Genomic DNA, 15,484 nt, shown 5'->3' on the forward strand with positions numbered 1-15,484 from the left:
CATAAGCATGAAAGGTATGGGGCAATCTAATGCACAATTGTATCATGTCTGACTTTGTCTGCCCTTGAATGATTAGAATGGCTTTCTCTCAAAATGCCTGTTTCTGTTCCTTTTATCAGTACATTTTAGGCCAGGCTGCCAGCATTGCAGATGGAGTTGTTACAAATACACTGATGTCACCAATCAAGGGAATAATTCTACCAAACGAGCGAGGGAAGTGTTAACCAATTTTTGTTACTCACAGTCATAAGCCAGCAAGAAAGAAATCTCTACTCCATTAATGATTCTGTTTTTTTACAATCAACACTTAAAACTAAAAGACTTCTTTTTAAAATGGACCATGCTAAAGTAAATGGGTACGAATCCATGAGTAAAGATTTATTTCATTTCTTAATAGCCCTTTAGTCACTAACACCTTCTCTGGCTTAGATATCATCGGAAAATAAGAAGTTAGTGCATGCCATTTCTACTTGATTCTAGCTTGAACAATTCTAAGAGAAGCGAGGAAAGGAATCACGTAATTTATTTTTTCAATGGAAATGGCAGCATAGAATTTTCTGTTTTTCAGAGGAAAACGTAGAATAATAAAACTAGTGTATCAAAAGACCATTCTCAATCTGTGTAAATACTTGGGGCTACCCAGGTTTGTAATATTGAGAGTAAAGTATTTGTTCACAATAATTCTACATCTGATTCTAACTTTCTTGAGAATGCTCATATAAAATCAAAATGATTCATCTTTCTGTGGATTGCCAATGATCAAAGCATGAGTGAACTAAACAAATTAGAAAATGGAAAATGAAACAGGATGTTTTGACAGAAAAAACATAAGGTTTTAATTTGTGATCTGGAAGCATGTGTAATAGACATGGGTCATTGTTCTATAGCACTGATTGTGGAGATTGTTAGATTGGTGACATAGCTGTCATTCCATTACTGACCATTATTCTGTTTTATCAAAAATGCTTATTAGAGATCGTTAACTGAAAGCAATTTGAGGCTAGAAAGTTGACAATTTAGGATTAAGGAAAAATGGCAGAAGAAATTTGGTACATTAGCAAGAGCCATGATACAAGACCAGACCTATGTTCAATTCTTGCTCTGTTACTGTGTGTGAAAGGGGTGTACCTCCGTTCATAGGAATTATGCTCCTTCTTGTGCACCAGCAAGTTTGCTTCACAATAAATTATTTAAACAAATTGGAACTTTTCAAATGGTAACTTCATATTTTTATTTAAATGAAAGTTTCTGAGTAATTAAGCATATATCCTTCATATGCTAGAAATATATGCAACTTTCAAGAGCACATGCTGATTCACCTGCAGAATAATGGTTTCCTATTAATATTGTTCCCCATGAAAGAAATTCAAGCAGCTTTTAAAGTACTTGAAACTGTAAAGATAATGACCTCATTTTCAAAAAATTTGTTAGATTATTAATATCATTCATTTTACGTTACCCTGTTTTGCTAATAAAGTGTCATTACTCACACGTGAATACTTTTGAACATATTTCAGGTAATTTAACCTAACTTCACGTTAATATGATGCATTTTTATGTCTGTGCTTCAACCTTTGTGTTACTAATACCTTATATTGAACAAACAGAAGACAAATTACTGAAGCTTATTAACAGCTCTCATAAGTTCTGTGAGGTCCATCTTTTTACATTAAAATGAATAAAAGAGATAACTTGCCATTTCAAACGCTCTTTTGCTTCTTCTACAAGAAGGTTTGAGATATCCTATAGAACAGTGGTCCCCAACCTTTTCGGCACCAGTGACTGGTTCCTTGGAAGATAGTTTGACCACAGACCGGTGGGGGCGCGGTTTTGGGATGAAACTGTTCTACTTCAGATCATCAGACATTAGTTAGAGTCTCATAAGGAGCACACCACATAGATCCCTTCCATGCACAGTTCACAATAGAGTTTGCGATCCTGTGAGAAACTAATGTCGCTGCAGGAGGTGGAGCTCAGGTGGTAATGCTTGTTGAACTCCTGCTGTGGGCCTAACAGGTCACAGACTGGTACTAGTCTGGGGCACGGGGGTTAGGGACCACTGTTACGGAATAAACACACTGAGGAGTATGCAAAAAAGTGCTAGACACAGTCCCTGACTTTGTGTTGTTAACATTTAAGGAACAGACAAGAACGCATTGGCTTATCCAAATAAAACTACATGGTGGCCGGGTGCGGTGGCTCACTCCTGTAATCCCAGCACTTTAGGAGGCTGAGGTGGGCAGATCATGAGGTCAGGAGATTGAGACCATCCTGGCCAACATGGTGAAACCCCATCTCTACTAAAAATACAAAAATTAGCTGGGTGTGGCAGTGCGTGCCTGTAATCCCAGCTACTCAGGAGGCTGAGGCAGGAGAATTGCTTGAACCCGGGAGGCGGAGGTTGTAGTGAGCCGAGATCGTGCCACTGCACTCCAGCCTGGTGACAAAGCAAGACTCCATCTCAAAAAAAAACCAAACAAAAAACCTACATGGTAAGGTTCTAAGACTCAGAGCGAGTACATTGTGTATGTATAATTTATATATACAATAATGTAACATATAACATTTGAATGGACTGTGTATGTGTGCATTTATATTTTATATGATTTATATATTATAATTTATAAAATATAAGCATTGAAATTGTGTGTATGTTTATATATATCATAGCATATATAATTATACAAGAACAATTTTTATATAATTATATGTGTAAAGTTTCACTCACGCTGAGCCTTAAGACCCTAACTTGTAGTTTTATTTGGATGATCCAATGCGTTCTTGTCTGTTCCTCAAATGTTAACACAAAATCAGGGACTGTGTCTAGCACTTTTTTGCATACCCCTCAGTGTGTTGATTCACACACACACATACACACACACACAGAGTCAGTTCTCATTATTTGTGCTATTTATGTTCTATAAAGTTGCCATCAACTCTGCATTAGTGAATACTAAACTACTACTTCTAGGTAAGTATAGGAATAGGATCCCATAAACCTTTGGTCACATTTTTTTGTCAAGTGTTCAATACATAACCTTGTTTTATGTATATGTCTGTTTAAAGACACCTTTTAAAATGTATATTTATATCACATAATTAAATATATACAGTGTTTCATTATAATAAAACACTAGCCAAGAAAGTTTTCACATTTCTTGATTCTGGGCAACATGGCTATAAACAGTAATGTAAACTTTTTTGGCTTTCAGCCTCATAACAGTACTGCCTACTGTGCTTTTTTTGTTTTTTTAAAATCAGTTATCACCTCATGAATTCACAAATTTAGCTACCTTCCCATCTTTTCTATAGCCTCATTATGCATAATAAATGTTAGTTTAGCACTTTCTAGAGCAGGCCCATATACAGATTGGTGATTATCTGGATGAACATTGAACTCACAGACAGCAGCCCTATAACTCATGACTGAAGAAAGCTCATCTAACACATATATTTCTCTGTAAGGTATATCACAGTCTTCTTGCACTTAGTAACGGTAGCAGAAACTCAACATTACACGTAAGAGCTATTAAACAGGGAAATTACGAACAAAAAGCATAAAAATGCAAAAAAAAAAATGTGGCACTATTAAGACCATGAAAAGGACACTTGTTTACAGTATGAGAACTGAAACAAGAAGGCAGAGCATGGCCTGGGTCAACTCCATCTGGGAATTTGCTGTGCAGACAACTGACTTTTTTTTTTTTTTTGCTTTACATAAATCTACAAATAACTGTGAAAATACTACCATTGTGGTCATTTTCTACCTGTTCCCTCACTTTCTTCGACAATCAAAAACCACTGAATAGCTACTTTTTTTGTGGTATTACCTATCCTTGTAAATGACATTGACATGTAATCTGATGCTTGAGCTAGAATCTCAAAGTCAAATTTGACTTGTTCTTTGCAAAGATCTCCAAAATACAACAAATCGCCAAATTTCTTCCTTTTCTCTACTTCAACCATAGCAATATAAAATAGATGGGAAACTGAAGATTCTATAATAAAATACTCATTGTATTTATAAAAGTTGAAACCTAGTGATTTATTAAATTAATATTTTTTAAGCTAGAAGACAGTTTATGGAACATGAAATTAGATCTAAATTGATTGACTTTCCTATTTGTTGCTAGAAATAGAAGTAAAATGAAAATTTGATAGCTTGGAACTACAATAGATAGATAACCCAAATATTACATTTAATAACACCACTACCAATATTATTTTTTGATAATGATATCCGGGATATAGGAAAATGAAGATTTTGCTTAACACAAAATATATCTTATTATATATGACTTTAGTGTGAACTTCACTGTTTTATACTGTATTATGTAATATGTCTTGTATTTACATTTGAAACATGGACATTAAATGATATGGCATGATTTTGATAACCTCACTCATTGTATTTAATGAAATATGGAAAATTATTATGTAATATGGCATGAGTGATAATTATTTACTTGCCATCCTCTTTAGTGGACATGTTATTTTATACCACTGGACATCCATTGTCTCATTTTTGGTAACAATTCCTGATTCCTCTCTGGAAAACCACTTTTTTCCCCCCTTATTCTCAGTCCATGGACCTTAGTACCCTTCTCCACCTCATTCTCATTCAAACTCCCAATAAGAATGTGAGAACCTGAAATAATCAAAATGATCAGAATCCAGTTCTAAAGAATTTACTCAAGTGTGCAATTTAAGGATGGCTGCCCAGGAAACAGACTCCAAATGAATGGGGTCAGTGTTCTGAAGTGGAGAACTAGGATTTTACCTTTATAGGTAGAAACAAAGAAATTTAGTAGGATTACAACATTTTTCATATAAAGCTGGTTTATGAATTACAATTTGATTAGTTACAGCTTGCTCCTTTTTGGGAAAGGTATACTTAACAGTTCATCTTGAGCAACTTGATAATCATAGAGTCTTTGTGCTATCTGATCTGAGTCAGGTGCAAGAGAAAAAAGAAGGAAGTTAACCTATAATGAGGGTCAACAAGTAAGAGGGAAGGGAGCTTATCTCTGGTGTCATTTAATCGTTTGCAACATTTTACAAAACAAAGTAGGTAAGGAAAAAGTTAATCCATAATTAGAGAAACAATCACATTTTCTTTAAGACTCAAAATAATTGAAAGTTCCAACAGCTTTAATTTGAATTACTTATTTTCACAAATGTTACCAGGCTAAGTCAATTAAGGAACTTTATATCCTCTGACCTCAGTTTTTAATTTAAAGGTAGATGCATAGCTCTATCAGATGCTTTGAGACCCAATAGAAGTTTTTCTTGAAATTCTGGTCTAGACTCTCTTTCTTTCTGGACTCAACAAGAATAAATACAATTTCTGGAGCAGCTGCAGACATTTTGCCACCATGAAGGAAAATCTGCTTCTGAATGAACCAAGGGAATTGTAACTGGAGATGGAGAAAAATAAAGTATCGGTGAATAGATGGGCTCCTGCTTCAATCCATGTCTGTAGGTGTCACCAGTCTACACTTTTCATTTTTGAGAGGCTTTAAATTCCTTCTTAATTTAAGCTAGTGTGTCCGGAATTGGTTCCTTCCAGTGGGTTCTTGGTCTTGCTGACTTCAAGAATCAAGCCGTGGACCCTCATGGTGAGTGTTGCCGTTGTTAAAGATGGTGTGTCCAGAGTTTGTTCCTTCAGATGTTCAGATGTGTCCAGAGTTTCTTCCTTCCGGTGGGTTCGTGGTCTCACTGACTTCAGGAGTGAAGCCGCAGACCTTCACAGTGTGTGTTATAGCTCTTAAAGGTGGTGCGTCCAGAGTTGTTTGTTCCTCCTGGTGGTTTCGTGGTCTCGCTGACTTCACGAGTGAAGCTGCAGGCCTTCGCAGTGAGTGTTACAGCTCAAAAAGGTAGTGTGGACCCAAAGAGTGATCAGTGGCAAGATTTATTGTGAAGAGCAAAAGAACAAAACTTTCACAGCGTGGAAGGGGACCCAAGTGGGTCGCCACACTGGCTTGGGTGGCCAGCTTTTATTCCTTTATTTGGCCCTGCCCACATCCTGCTGATTGGTCCATTTTACAGAGCACTGATTGGTCCATTTTACAGAGTGCTGATTGGTGCATTTACAATCCTTTAGCTAGACACAACGTGCTGATTGGTGCGTTTTTACAGAGTGCAGATTACAATCCTTTAGCTACACACAGAGCACTGATTGGTGCATTTACAATCCTCTAGCTAGATAGAAAAGTTCTCTAAGTCCCCACTCGACCCAGGAAGTCCAGCTGGCTTCACCTCTCACTAGTATGAGTAGCTTATTTTTCTCAATTGCAAACTAAGGAGTATGAAATCATATTAAACCCAATGAATAAAACAGATCAGGCATCTGAAAATTATTTTAAGAGTTAAAGCATAAAAATGTAAGGTTTAATGACTTGATTTCCATAGATTTTACTATTTGTATTAGAACATCATTTTGGTAAATGTACATCTGTTCTTCATCAAAAACTGCTGGTACCTCTAGTAGTAATACTTTTCACATATGTATTATCTTCCGTCACTTATATCTAGTTTGTATTTGGCTTATAGCTCATTTATGGACACCTAAACTAAATTCATCTCAATTAATCTTTAATTTTTGTTAACATAAAGAAGTTTACAAGCAATCTAGGATACAAAAAGGACAAAATTTGTAAAAATGTGTGCAGAAAATGAAAGCAGGTTTGGAATGGAGTTGCCCAGTATACTGACTCTTTCTGCATAAGCACATTGTTTAAATATAAGTTACAGAAATTATTATATTCTGTGGTGTATTGTTAGACAAAACCGCAAGTACCACTGGAATTTAATTAATTATTTATTTATGAATCTATTTATGAATTCCTGACATTCATCTTTATTTTATAATTTAATGTGCTTTTCAAAAACTTTTATTTTAGGTTTGGGGTACATGTTCACTTTGTTATATAGGTAAACGTGTCATAGGGGTTTGTTGTACAGATTATTTTGTCACCCAGGTACTAAGGCTAGTACCCAATAGTAGTTTTTTCTGATCCTTTCCCTCCTCTCAACCTTCACCTTCAAGTAGGCCCTAGTGTCTATTGTTTTCCTCTTTGTGTCCATGTGTTCTCATCATTTCGCTTCCACTTGTGAGAACATATGGTTTTTGGTATTCTGTTTCTATGTTGGTTTGCTAAGGATGATGCCGTCTGGCTCCATTCATGTTCCTCCAAAGGACATCATCTCATTCTTTTTTATGGCTGAGTAGTATTCCATGGTGTGTATATACCACATTTTCTTTTTTCAGTCTACCATTGATGGACATTTATGTTGATTATATGTCTTTGCTATTGTGAATATTGCTGCAAAGAATATGTGGGTGCATGTATCTCCATGGTAGAATGATTTATATTCTTTTAGGGTATACACCCAGTAATGGGATTGTTGGGTCAAATGGTAGTACTGTTTTTAGCTCTTTGAGGGATCAACAAACCACTTTCCACAATGGTTAAACTAACTTGCACTCCCACCATCAATGTATAAGCATTCTCTTTTCTCCACAACCTCACCAGCATCTGTTATTTTTTGACTTCTTAAAAATAATAGCCATTCTTACTGTTGTGAGATGGTATATCATTGTGGTTTTGATTTGCTTTTCTCTAATGATCAGTGATGTTGAGCTATTTTTTGTATGATTGTTGGTTGCATGTATATCTTCTTTTGAAAAGTTGATGTTTATGTCATTTGCCCACCTTTTAATGAGGTTACTTGTTTTCTTTTTTCTAGTAAATTTATTACGTTCCCTATAGATATTAGACTTTTTCAGATGTATAGTTTGCAAATATTTTCTCCCATTCTGTAGAATGTCTGTTTACTCTGTTGATAGTTTATTTTGCTGAGCAGAAGCTCTTAAGTTTAATTAGATCCAAGTTGTCAATTTTTGCTTTTGATGTGATTGCTTTTGGTGTCTTTGTCATGAAATCTTTGCCCATTCCCATGTCTTAAATGGTATTACCTAGGTTGTCTTTCAGGGCTTTTATAGTTTTGGGTTTTACATTTAAGTCTTTGATCCATCTTGAGTTGATTTTTGCATATGGTGTAAGAAATGTGTCCAGTTTCAATCTTCTGCATATGGCTAGCCAGTTATCCCAGTGCCATTTATTGAATAGGGAGTCCTTTCCCCATTGCATGCTTTTGTCAGCTTTGTCAAAGATCAGATGGTTGTAGGTGTGCACCATTATTTCTGGGTTCTCTACCATGTTTCATTGGTCTATGTGTCTGTTTTCATGCCAGTACCATGCTTTGGATTGAGACTGTGGAGTTTTTTAGATAGAGAATCATGTCATCTACAAACAGGTATAGTTTGACTTCCTGTCTTCCTATTTAGATGCCCTTTATTTCTTTCTTGGGCCTGATTGCTCTGGCCAGGACTTTCAATATTATGTTAAATAGGAGTGGTGAGAGAGGACATCTTTCTCTTGTGCCAGTTTTCGAGGATAATGCTTCTAGCTTTTGCCTATTCAGTATGATATTGGCTGTGAGCTTGTCATATATAGCTCTTATTATTTTGCGATATGGTTTTTCAATACCTGGTTTTTGAGAGTTTTTAAAATCAAGGGATGTTGAATTTTATCAAAAGCCTTTTCTGCATCTGTTGAGATGATCATGTGGTTTTTATCTTTAGTTCTGTTTATGTGATGTATGACATTTATTGATTTATATATGTTAAACCAACCTTGAATCCCAGGGATAAAGCCTGCTTGATTGTGGTGGATTAGCTCAGTGATGTGCTGCTGGATTTGGTTTGCCAGTATTTTGTTGACAATTTTTGCATACATGTTCATTGAGGATGTTGGCCTGAAGTTTTCTTTTTGTTGTTGTTGTGCCTCTGCCAGGTTTTAGTATCATTTCTATGATACTGGCTTCATAGAATGAGCTAAGGAGGAATCACTTCTCTTCAATTTTTTGGAATAGTTTCAGTAGGAATGGTACTAGATCTTCCTTGTACATCTGGCAGAATTCAGCTGTGAATCTTTCTGGTGTTGGGCTTTTTTTGTGTGTTGGTAGGCTATTTATTACTGATTTAATTTCAGAGCTCATTTTTGGTCTGTTCAGGGAATCAATTTCTTCCTGGTTCAGTCTTGGGAGGGTGTATGTGTTCAGGAATTTATCCATCTCATGTAGGTTTTCTAGTTTGTGTGCATAGAGGTGTTTGTAGTAGTCTCTGATGGTTATTTGTATTTCTGTGGGGACAGTGGTAATATCTCTTTTGTTGTTTCTGATTGTGTTTATTTGGATCTTATCTCTTTTCTATATTAGTCTAGGTACTAACCTATCTAACTTATTAATTTTTTTAAAAAATTAACCCCCAGAGTCAGTGATTTTTTGATTTGTTTTTCGTGTCTCAATCTCTTTCAGTTCAGCTCTTATTTTGATTACTTCTTGTCTTCTGCTAGCTTTGGGGTTGGTTTGCTTTTGCTGCTCTAGTTTTTCTAGTTGTGATGTTAAGGTGTTAATTTGAGATCTTTCTAACTTTTGATGTCAGCATTTAATGCTATAAATTTCCCTCTTAACACTGCCTTAGCTGTGTCCCAGAGATTCTGGTATGTTGTATCTTTGTTCTCACGAGTTTCAAAAAACTTCTTGACTTCTGCCTTAATTTCTTTATTTACTCCAAAGTCATTGAGGATCAGGTTATTTAATTTCCATGTAATTGCATGGCTTTGAGTGATTTTTTTCTTTATTCTTGATTTTAATTTTTATGGTGCTGTGGTCTGAGAGTGTGTTTGGTATGATTTTGGTTCTTTTGGATTTGCTGATGATTTTTTTGTGTTGGATTGTATGGTCAATTTTAACCTATGTGTCTTGTGGCAATGAGAAGAATGTATACTCTGTTGTTTTTGGGTAGAGAGTTCTGTAGAGGTCTGTCATATTATATGGTCCAATGGTGAGTTCAGGTCCTGAATGACCTTGTTAATTTTCTTTCTCACTGATCTCTCTAAGACTGTCATTGGAGTGTTGATGTCTCCAGCTATTATTTTGTGGAAGTCTAAGTTTCTTTGTAGGTTTCTTTGTAAGTTTAAGAACTTGCTTTATAAACCTGGTTTCTCCTGTGTTGGTTGCATATGTATTTAGGATAGTTAAGTCTTCTTCTTGAATTGAACCCTTTACCATTATGTAATGCCCTTTTTTTCCCATTATTTTTGTTCTTTGTTAGTTTAAAATCTGTTTTATCTGAAATTAGCATTGCAACCTCTGCTTTTTTCTGATTTCTATTTGCTTGATATATTTTCCTCCATCCCTGTATTTTGATCCTATCAGTGTCATTGCATATGAGATGGGTCTCTTGAAGACAGCATACCATTGGATCTTGCTTTTTTTTTTTTTTAAATCCAGCTTGCCACTTTGTACTTTTTAAATGGTGAGATTTAGCCTGTTTCCATTCAGGGTTAGTATTGATACATGTGGATTTGTTCCTTTCATGTGTTTTTAACCAGTTATTATGCTGGCTTTTTTGTGTGGTTGTTTTATAGTTTCACTGGTCTATGTACTTAGTTTTGTTTTTATTAGCTGGTAATGGTTTTGGCTTTCCATATTTAGTGCTTCTTTCAATGTCTATTCTAAGGTGGGCTTGATGGTAACAAACTCCCTTAGCATTTGATCTGGAAAGGATCACATTTCTTCTTTTCTGAGAAAGCTTAGTTTTGCTGGATATAAAAATCTTGATTGAAGATTTTTTATTTCTTTAAGAATGTTGAATGCAGGCTGCCAATGTCTTCTGGTTAGTAGGGTTTCTGCAGAGAGGTCCATTGTTAGCCTCATGGGGTTTCCTATGTATGTGACCTGCCCTTTCTCTCTAGCTGTCTTTAACATTCTTTCATTTTGACCTTGGGAAAATCTGATGATTATGTGTCTTAGGGATAATCTGCTTGCATTTAATCTTGCAGGGGTTCTCTGTATTTCCTGAATTTGACTGTTAGCCTCTGTAGCAAGGTAGGAAACTTTTCATGGACAGTATCCTGAAATATGTTTTCCAAGTTGTTTGCTTTCTCCTGTCCCTTTCAGGGATGCTAGTGACTCATCTATTTAGCCTCTTTACATAATCCCATATTTCTTGGAGGTTTTGTTTCTTTGTATTCTTTTTTTCTTTATTTTTGTCTGAGTGTCTTATTTCAGAGAGACAGTCTTCAAGTTCTGAGATTCTTTTCTCAGCTTGTTCTACTCTGCTGTTAATACTTGCGATTGCATTGTGAATTTCTTGTGGTGTGTTTTTCAGCCTTTTCAGATCAGTTAGGTTCTCTCTTACACTGGCTATTTCATCTGTCAGCTCCTTATCATTTTATTGATTCTTAGTTTCCTTGGATTGCACTTGCTATTCTCCTGAATCTTGGTGATCTTCATTCTTATCCATATTCTGAATTCTATTTCTGTCATTTCAACCAATTCAGGCTGGTTAAGAAACCTTGTCAGAGACTAGTGCAGCTGTTTGGAGGAGATAAGACACTCTAGCCACTTGAGTTGCTCAAGTTCTTGCATTGGTTCTTTCTCATCTCTGTGTGTGGGTATTGCTTTAACTGCTGGGTTCCCTCTGATTAAAGTGGTAAAGTGGGGGCAGCATGGTATTACTAGAGTCATATGTCAGGTGGCCCTGCCCAGTAGGGAGAAGAGAGTACTGGGACCTGCATGGAGTATCGTCTGACCACTTTTCTGTGAGGTGGGTGCTCTATTCTGGGGGTCTGGACCAGCTTCTGGTTGCCGTGGACTCCCCAGAGTGTGGAGACAGCAAGTGTGAAGCCTGTAAGCAAATACGGCAATCCCCACTCCCATTGGGAGCTCTGTCCCAGGGAGTTGCAGAGCTGCTACTGGCTCCACAGTCCCAGCTGGGGGGTGGTTGGAGACTCAGGCTCAGAGGACCCACCCAATGAGGTACGAGATCAGGGACCCACATAACAAACAGTCTGGCTACTTTTCCATAAGGGTGCTGTTGTATGCTGGGGGTCTGCTCCAGTCTCTAGTCACCTTGGATTTTTCAGTACCTGAACGTATCAACAGTGAAGGCTGCAAAACAGCAAAGATGGCGGCCTGCAGATCTCTCTGGGAGCTCTGTCCCTGAAAAGTTCTGTCCCTGTTGCCAGCCCAAACACACTGACAGGGGTGGCTAGGTACCCTGCTTGACAGGTCCCACCCAGTAAGGAGGATAAGATCAGGGTCCTACATTAAAAGGCAGTAAGCCTGCTTTTTCATAGAGCAGCTCTGCTGGGTTGGTGGTATGCTCCAGCCCACAGGCCCCTCAGACATTCCAAAGCCCAAAGGCAAGAATGGCTAAGGTGGCAAAATAGCAAAGATAGTACACCCCTCCCTCTGGGAGCTCAGTCCCTGGGAGGTTTGGGACTGTTGCCAGCTGGAAAACACCAGCAGGGGTGTTGTAGAACTTGGTGGAGAGATTCCGCCCAGGGAAGAAAAATGGGATCAGGGACTCGTGTGAAAAAGAAGTCTAGCTGCCTCTTTGTAGAGCTGCTGTGCTGTGCTGGAGGACCACCGCAGTCCCTAATTACCCCCGATCCCCCAAAGCCCTAAGGCAACAATGATTAAGGTTATAAAACAGCAAAGATGGTGGCCTGCCCCTCCCTCTGGGAGCTCCATCTCAAGGTGTTGTGACAATGCTACTCATGACTGGCTGGAGTTCCAAGCCAGTGGGTCTTATCCTGGGAGGTGCCGTGAAAGCAGGGCCTGCAGACCAATGCTGCTCAGCCCCTGGATTTAGCTCCTTTCCCAGGGTATGTACGCAGGTCTGACCTCCCACCTTGCTGGAGTTGCAGCTGCCTTTGCTGGGAAGTCTGGATATCTAATGCTCCTGGGGCTTCACATGTGCCTGACCAGATGCTCTGCATGCCAGGCTAAAGGCCCTGGTGTAGGGGTTCACCAGGGGATCTCCTGATCTAAGGGTTGCAAAAATCTATGGGAGAAGCATGGGTCCCTGGGGTCACTCACTCACTTACTCACCACTTCCCTGGGTTGGGGAGGCTACACTGGCTCTGTGTTGCTCCAGGGTGGGCAGTCATCCTGTCTTGCTTTTCTCTAATCTCCTTGGGTTGAGTTGTTTTCTTGATGGATCCCAATGCATGTACCTGGATGTTTAGTTCAAGGTGCTGTATTTACTTGCCCCTTCACTTTTCTCCATAAGGGTGGCACACACTAGCTGCTTCTAGTCAGGATCTTACTCTTATTGTTGTTGTTGTTTTTTTAATGAGGTAAATGTAATCTACTGTTAAAGTAAAATTGCTTTACAATAATTCTCAGTTATTTTCGCAAAGTTCTTCTACAGTGAGGCTTTAATTTCATATCAACTTTTTCCTAATTCTAAAGAACACATCTTCCTTGTTAATGTTAAGTCAATGCTTGCTAATTTTTATGAAAGTACAAATGAAATATGCATATTTTCATAAGTACTAGGGTTGTAAGAAAGTTTGCATGCTATTAATAGTCTTCAGAGTTTATCATCTATTTTATATAGTGGAATGACTGTTAATGGAAACCTGATAGTCTTATATCTGGAGTTGAAAGACTTATTGATAGTGGTAACAATGTAAGGTGGCAGTCTTCTCAGTTCTATTTGGAAGCCTCAGGGTCATGGATGGGACCATGCTGTAGTTATTCCCATAACCATGGCTGCTGGTGAAGTTATCCTTATCACAGAAATGCTGGAAATCGCTTACAACAGAATCCTCATAGTCCTTTTCCATCATTATCAGAAATCATAGTGAGCCAGGACCTAAAAGTTTCCCAGACATTCTTTTGGTATTTTAAAACATATTTTACAGTTTTCCTAAATTAGAGACATGGATTATGTCAAGAGGCTGAATGTCTAGAATGTCTAGAACTCATCTGTTGTGGGTTTGTTTCATTTGTTATTTGAAATGAGATGTAATTATTTCTGTTTCTCTCTAAAAATTAATGATCTAAAATTCAGACTTGCTTGGTCTGAGAGGTACCTCCATGTTAAGGTACAAATAGTTTCACAATTCTAAAAGGCATGTTTAGCAGAATTAATAAAGTTATGGTTTTAATGATTCATTAATAAGTATATGAAAAGCATCCAAAGGTAGAAATAAATCAACTGTCTTATATTTTTATGTAGATATAGAAAAGCAATATACTGGTGATTTAAATATGTACATTGGTATATAAATACTGCACATATGTAAATACAAATGCAACACATTTAAATATGTAAGTTTATAGGTAAATACAACACATATTTATTTAAATGTTTAAGTAAGTGTTCACATAGTACACATTTTTCCAACATTTTAACTATAATTTTTGTGAAGTACATTAGCTATTCTGAAAGTATCAGTAAGAAAAATATGTTTTTCAGTGGTGTTTTCCCCACATAGAAGGACATAATGATACTACTAATGATTCATTTGGTGGACTACTGAGGGGAAGGCTGAAGAAGATTGCTGGGTGGGGAGTCCAAATAAGCCCCAATATTAGTACATAAAAAGAAGGGATGACTGAAAATTAGAAAAAAGTGGTCAGAAGATATTTATAATTGTCAACATGATTTTTACAGATAAAAATGTAAATAAGAACAAGAGAAAACAGCAAACTTTTATATAGCAAAATTCATTCAACACTCAGCAAATGTATTGAGTACTTAATATGTGTATCTGGCCCTGTGTCGGGTTCTGAAAACACGAGCAAAATGAACAAAATAGAAATAATTCCTGCCCTCACAATTTTAGATCTAAGTAAAGCCATTACTGGCAGCTTTGGAGGGACACATAGCAAGAAACATGCCCTCAAATCAACTCTTGATGAGGCTCATATTTAGATGTTATTAATGATGCATTCCATCTGGTAGCTTCCTGTCTATTTCAGTCTATTTTTGTTCATTATTCTTGCAAAGCACTAAGCGTAGAGGCTTCTACTTTGCTCTAAGAGAGTATACACCTTCAACATGGAAATATACAAAATATCAACATACAGAAATATTTTTAGAAGTTACTTTTATTTCCTCTTTTCATACTTCTGTGTTCTATGTAGAACCAGTTGTTTGGTCTCTAAGGTCCATTTGGAGGATATAGATCATTACAAAACAGTTTCAACACATTATAATAAGTACTATTGTGAAAGGAGTAGAGGGTACTGAGCAAGAACATGTGTGTGTCACTTCACTAAGACTAGGGAGGAAGAAGGTTCAGGAAGCATAGAAAGAGAGCTGAAGGAAGAAGGACAAGGCCTGGAGGCAAGGCAAAAGAGAGCTTAGTTAATGTAAGAGTTGTTCATATTTTTTCTTAAAAGTTCAAATGAATATTCTTGTTGAAAAATTGTACAATAATTAAGTCTAGTTGAGGAAATAAAGAGATATCATAGTGTGCTAGATTATTCATATTATCCCCAGCAAATCAGAAGCATGCATTTTAAAATTAACAAATGTGTTCCTTTTTGGAGCAAGGTTATTTGGGAGTTTCTGTTTCTCAGCATAGATGCCAGATGGCAGAATCCACAGATTGCC

The 15,484-nt window shown here is 37.1% G+C and overlaps 1 protein-coding gene across 12 annotated transcripts in view; it reads left to right on the plus strand.

The window, feature by feature from the left end:
• KCNT2 (potassium sodium-activated channel subfamily T member 2) overlaps positions 1-15,484 on the plus strand; it is a 393,821-nt gene that overhangs the window by 80,698 nt on the left and 297,639 nt on the right. The window lies entirely within an intron of this gene.

This window comes from Pongo abelii, chromosome 1, assembly GCF_028885655.2.
Source record: "Pongo abelii isolate AG06213 chromosome 1, NHGRI_mPonAbe1-v2.0_pri, whole genome shotgun sequence".
Taxonomy (NCBI): domain Eukaryota; kingdom Metazoa; phylum Chordata; class Mammalia; order Primates; family Hominidae; genus Pongo; species Pongo abelii.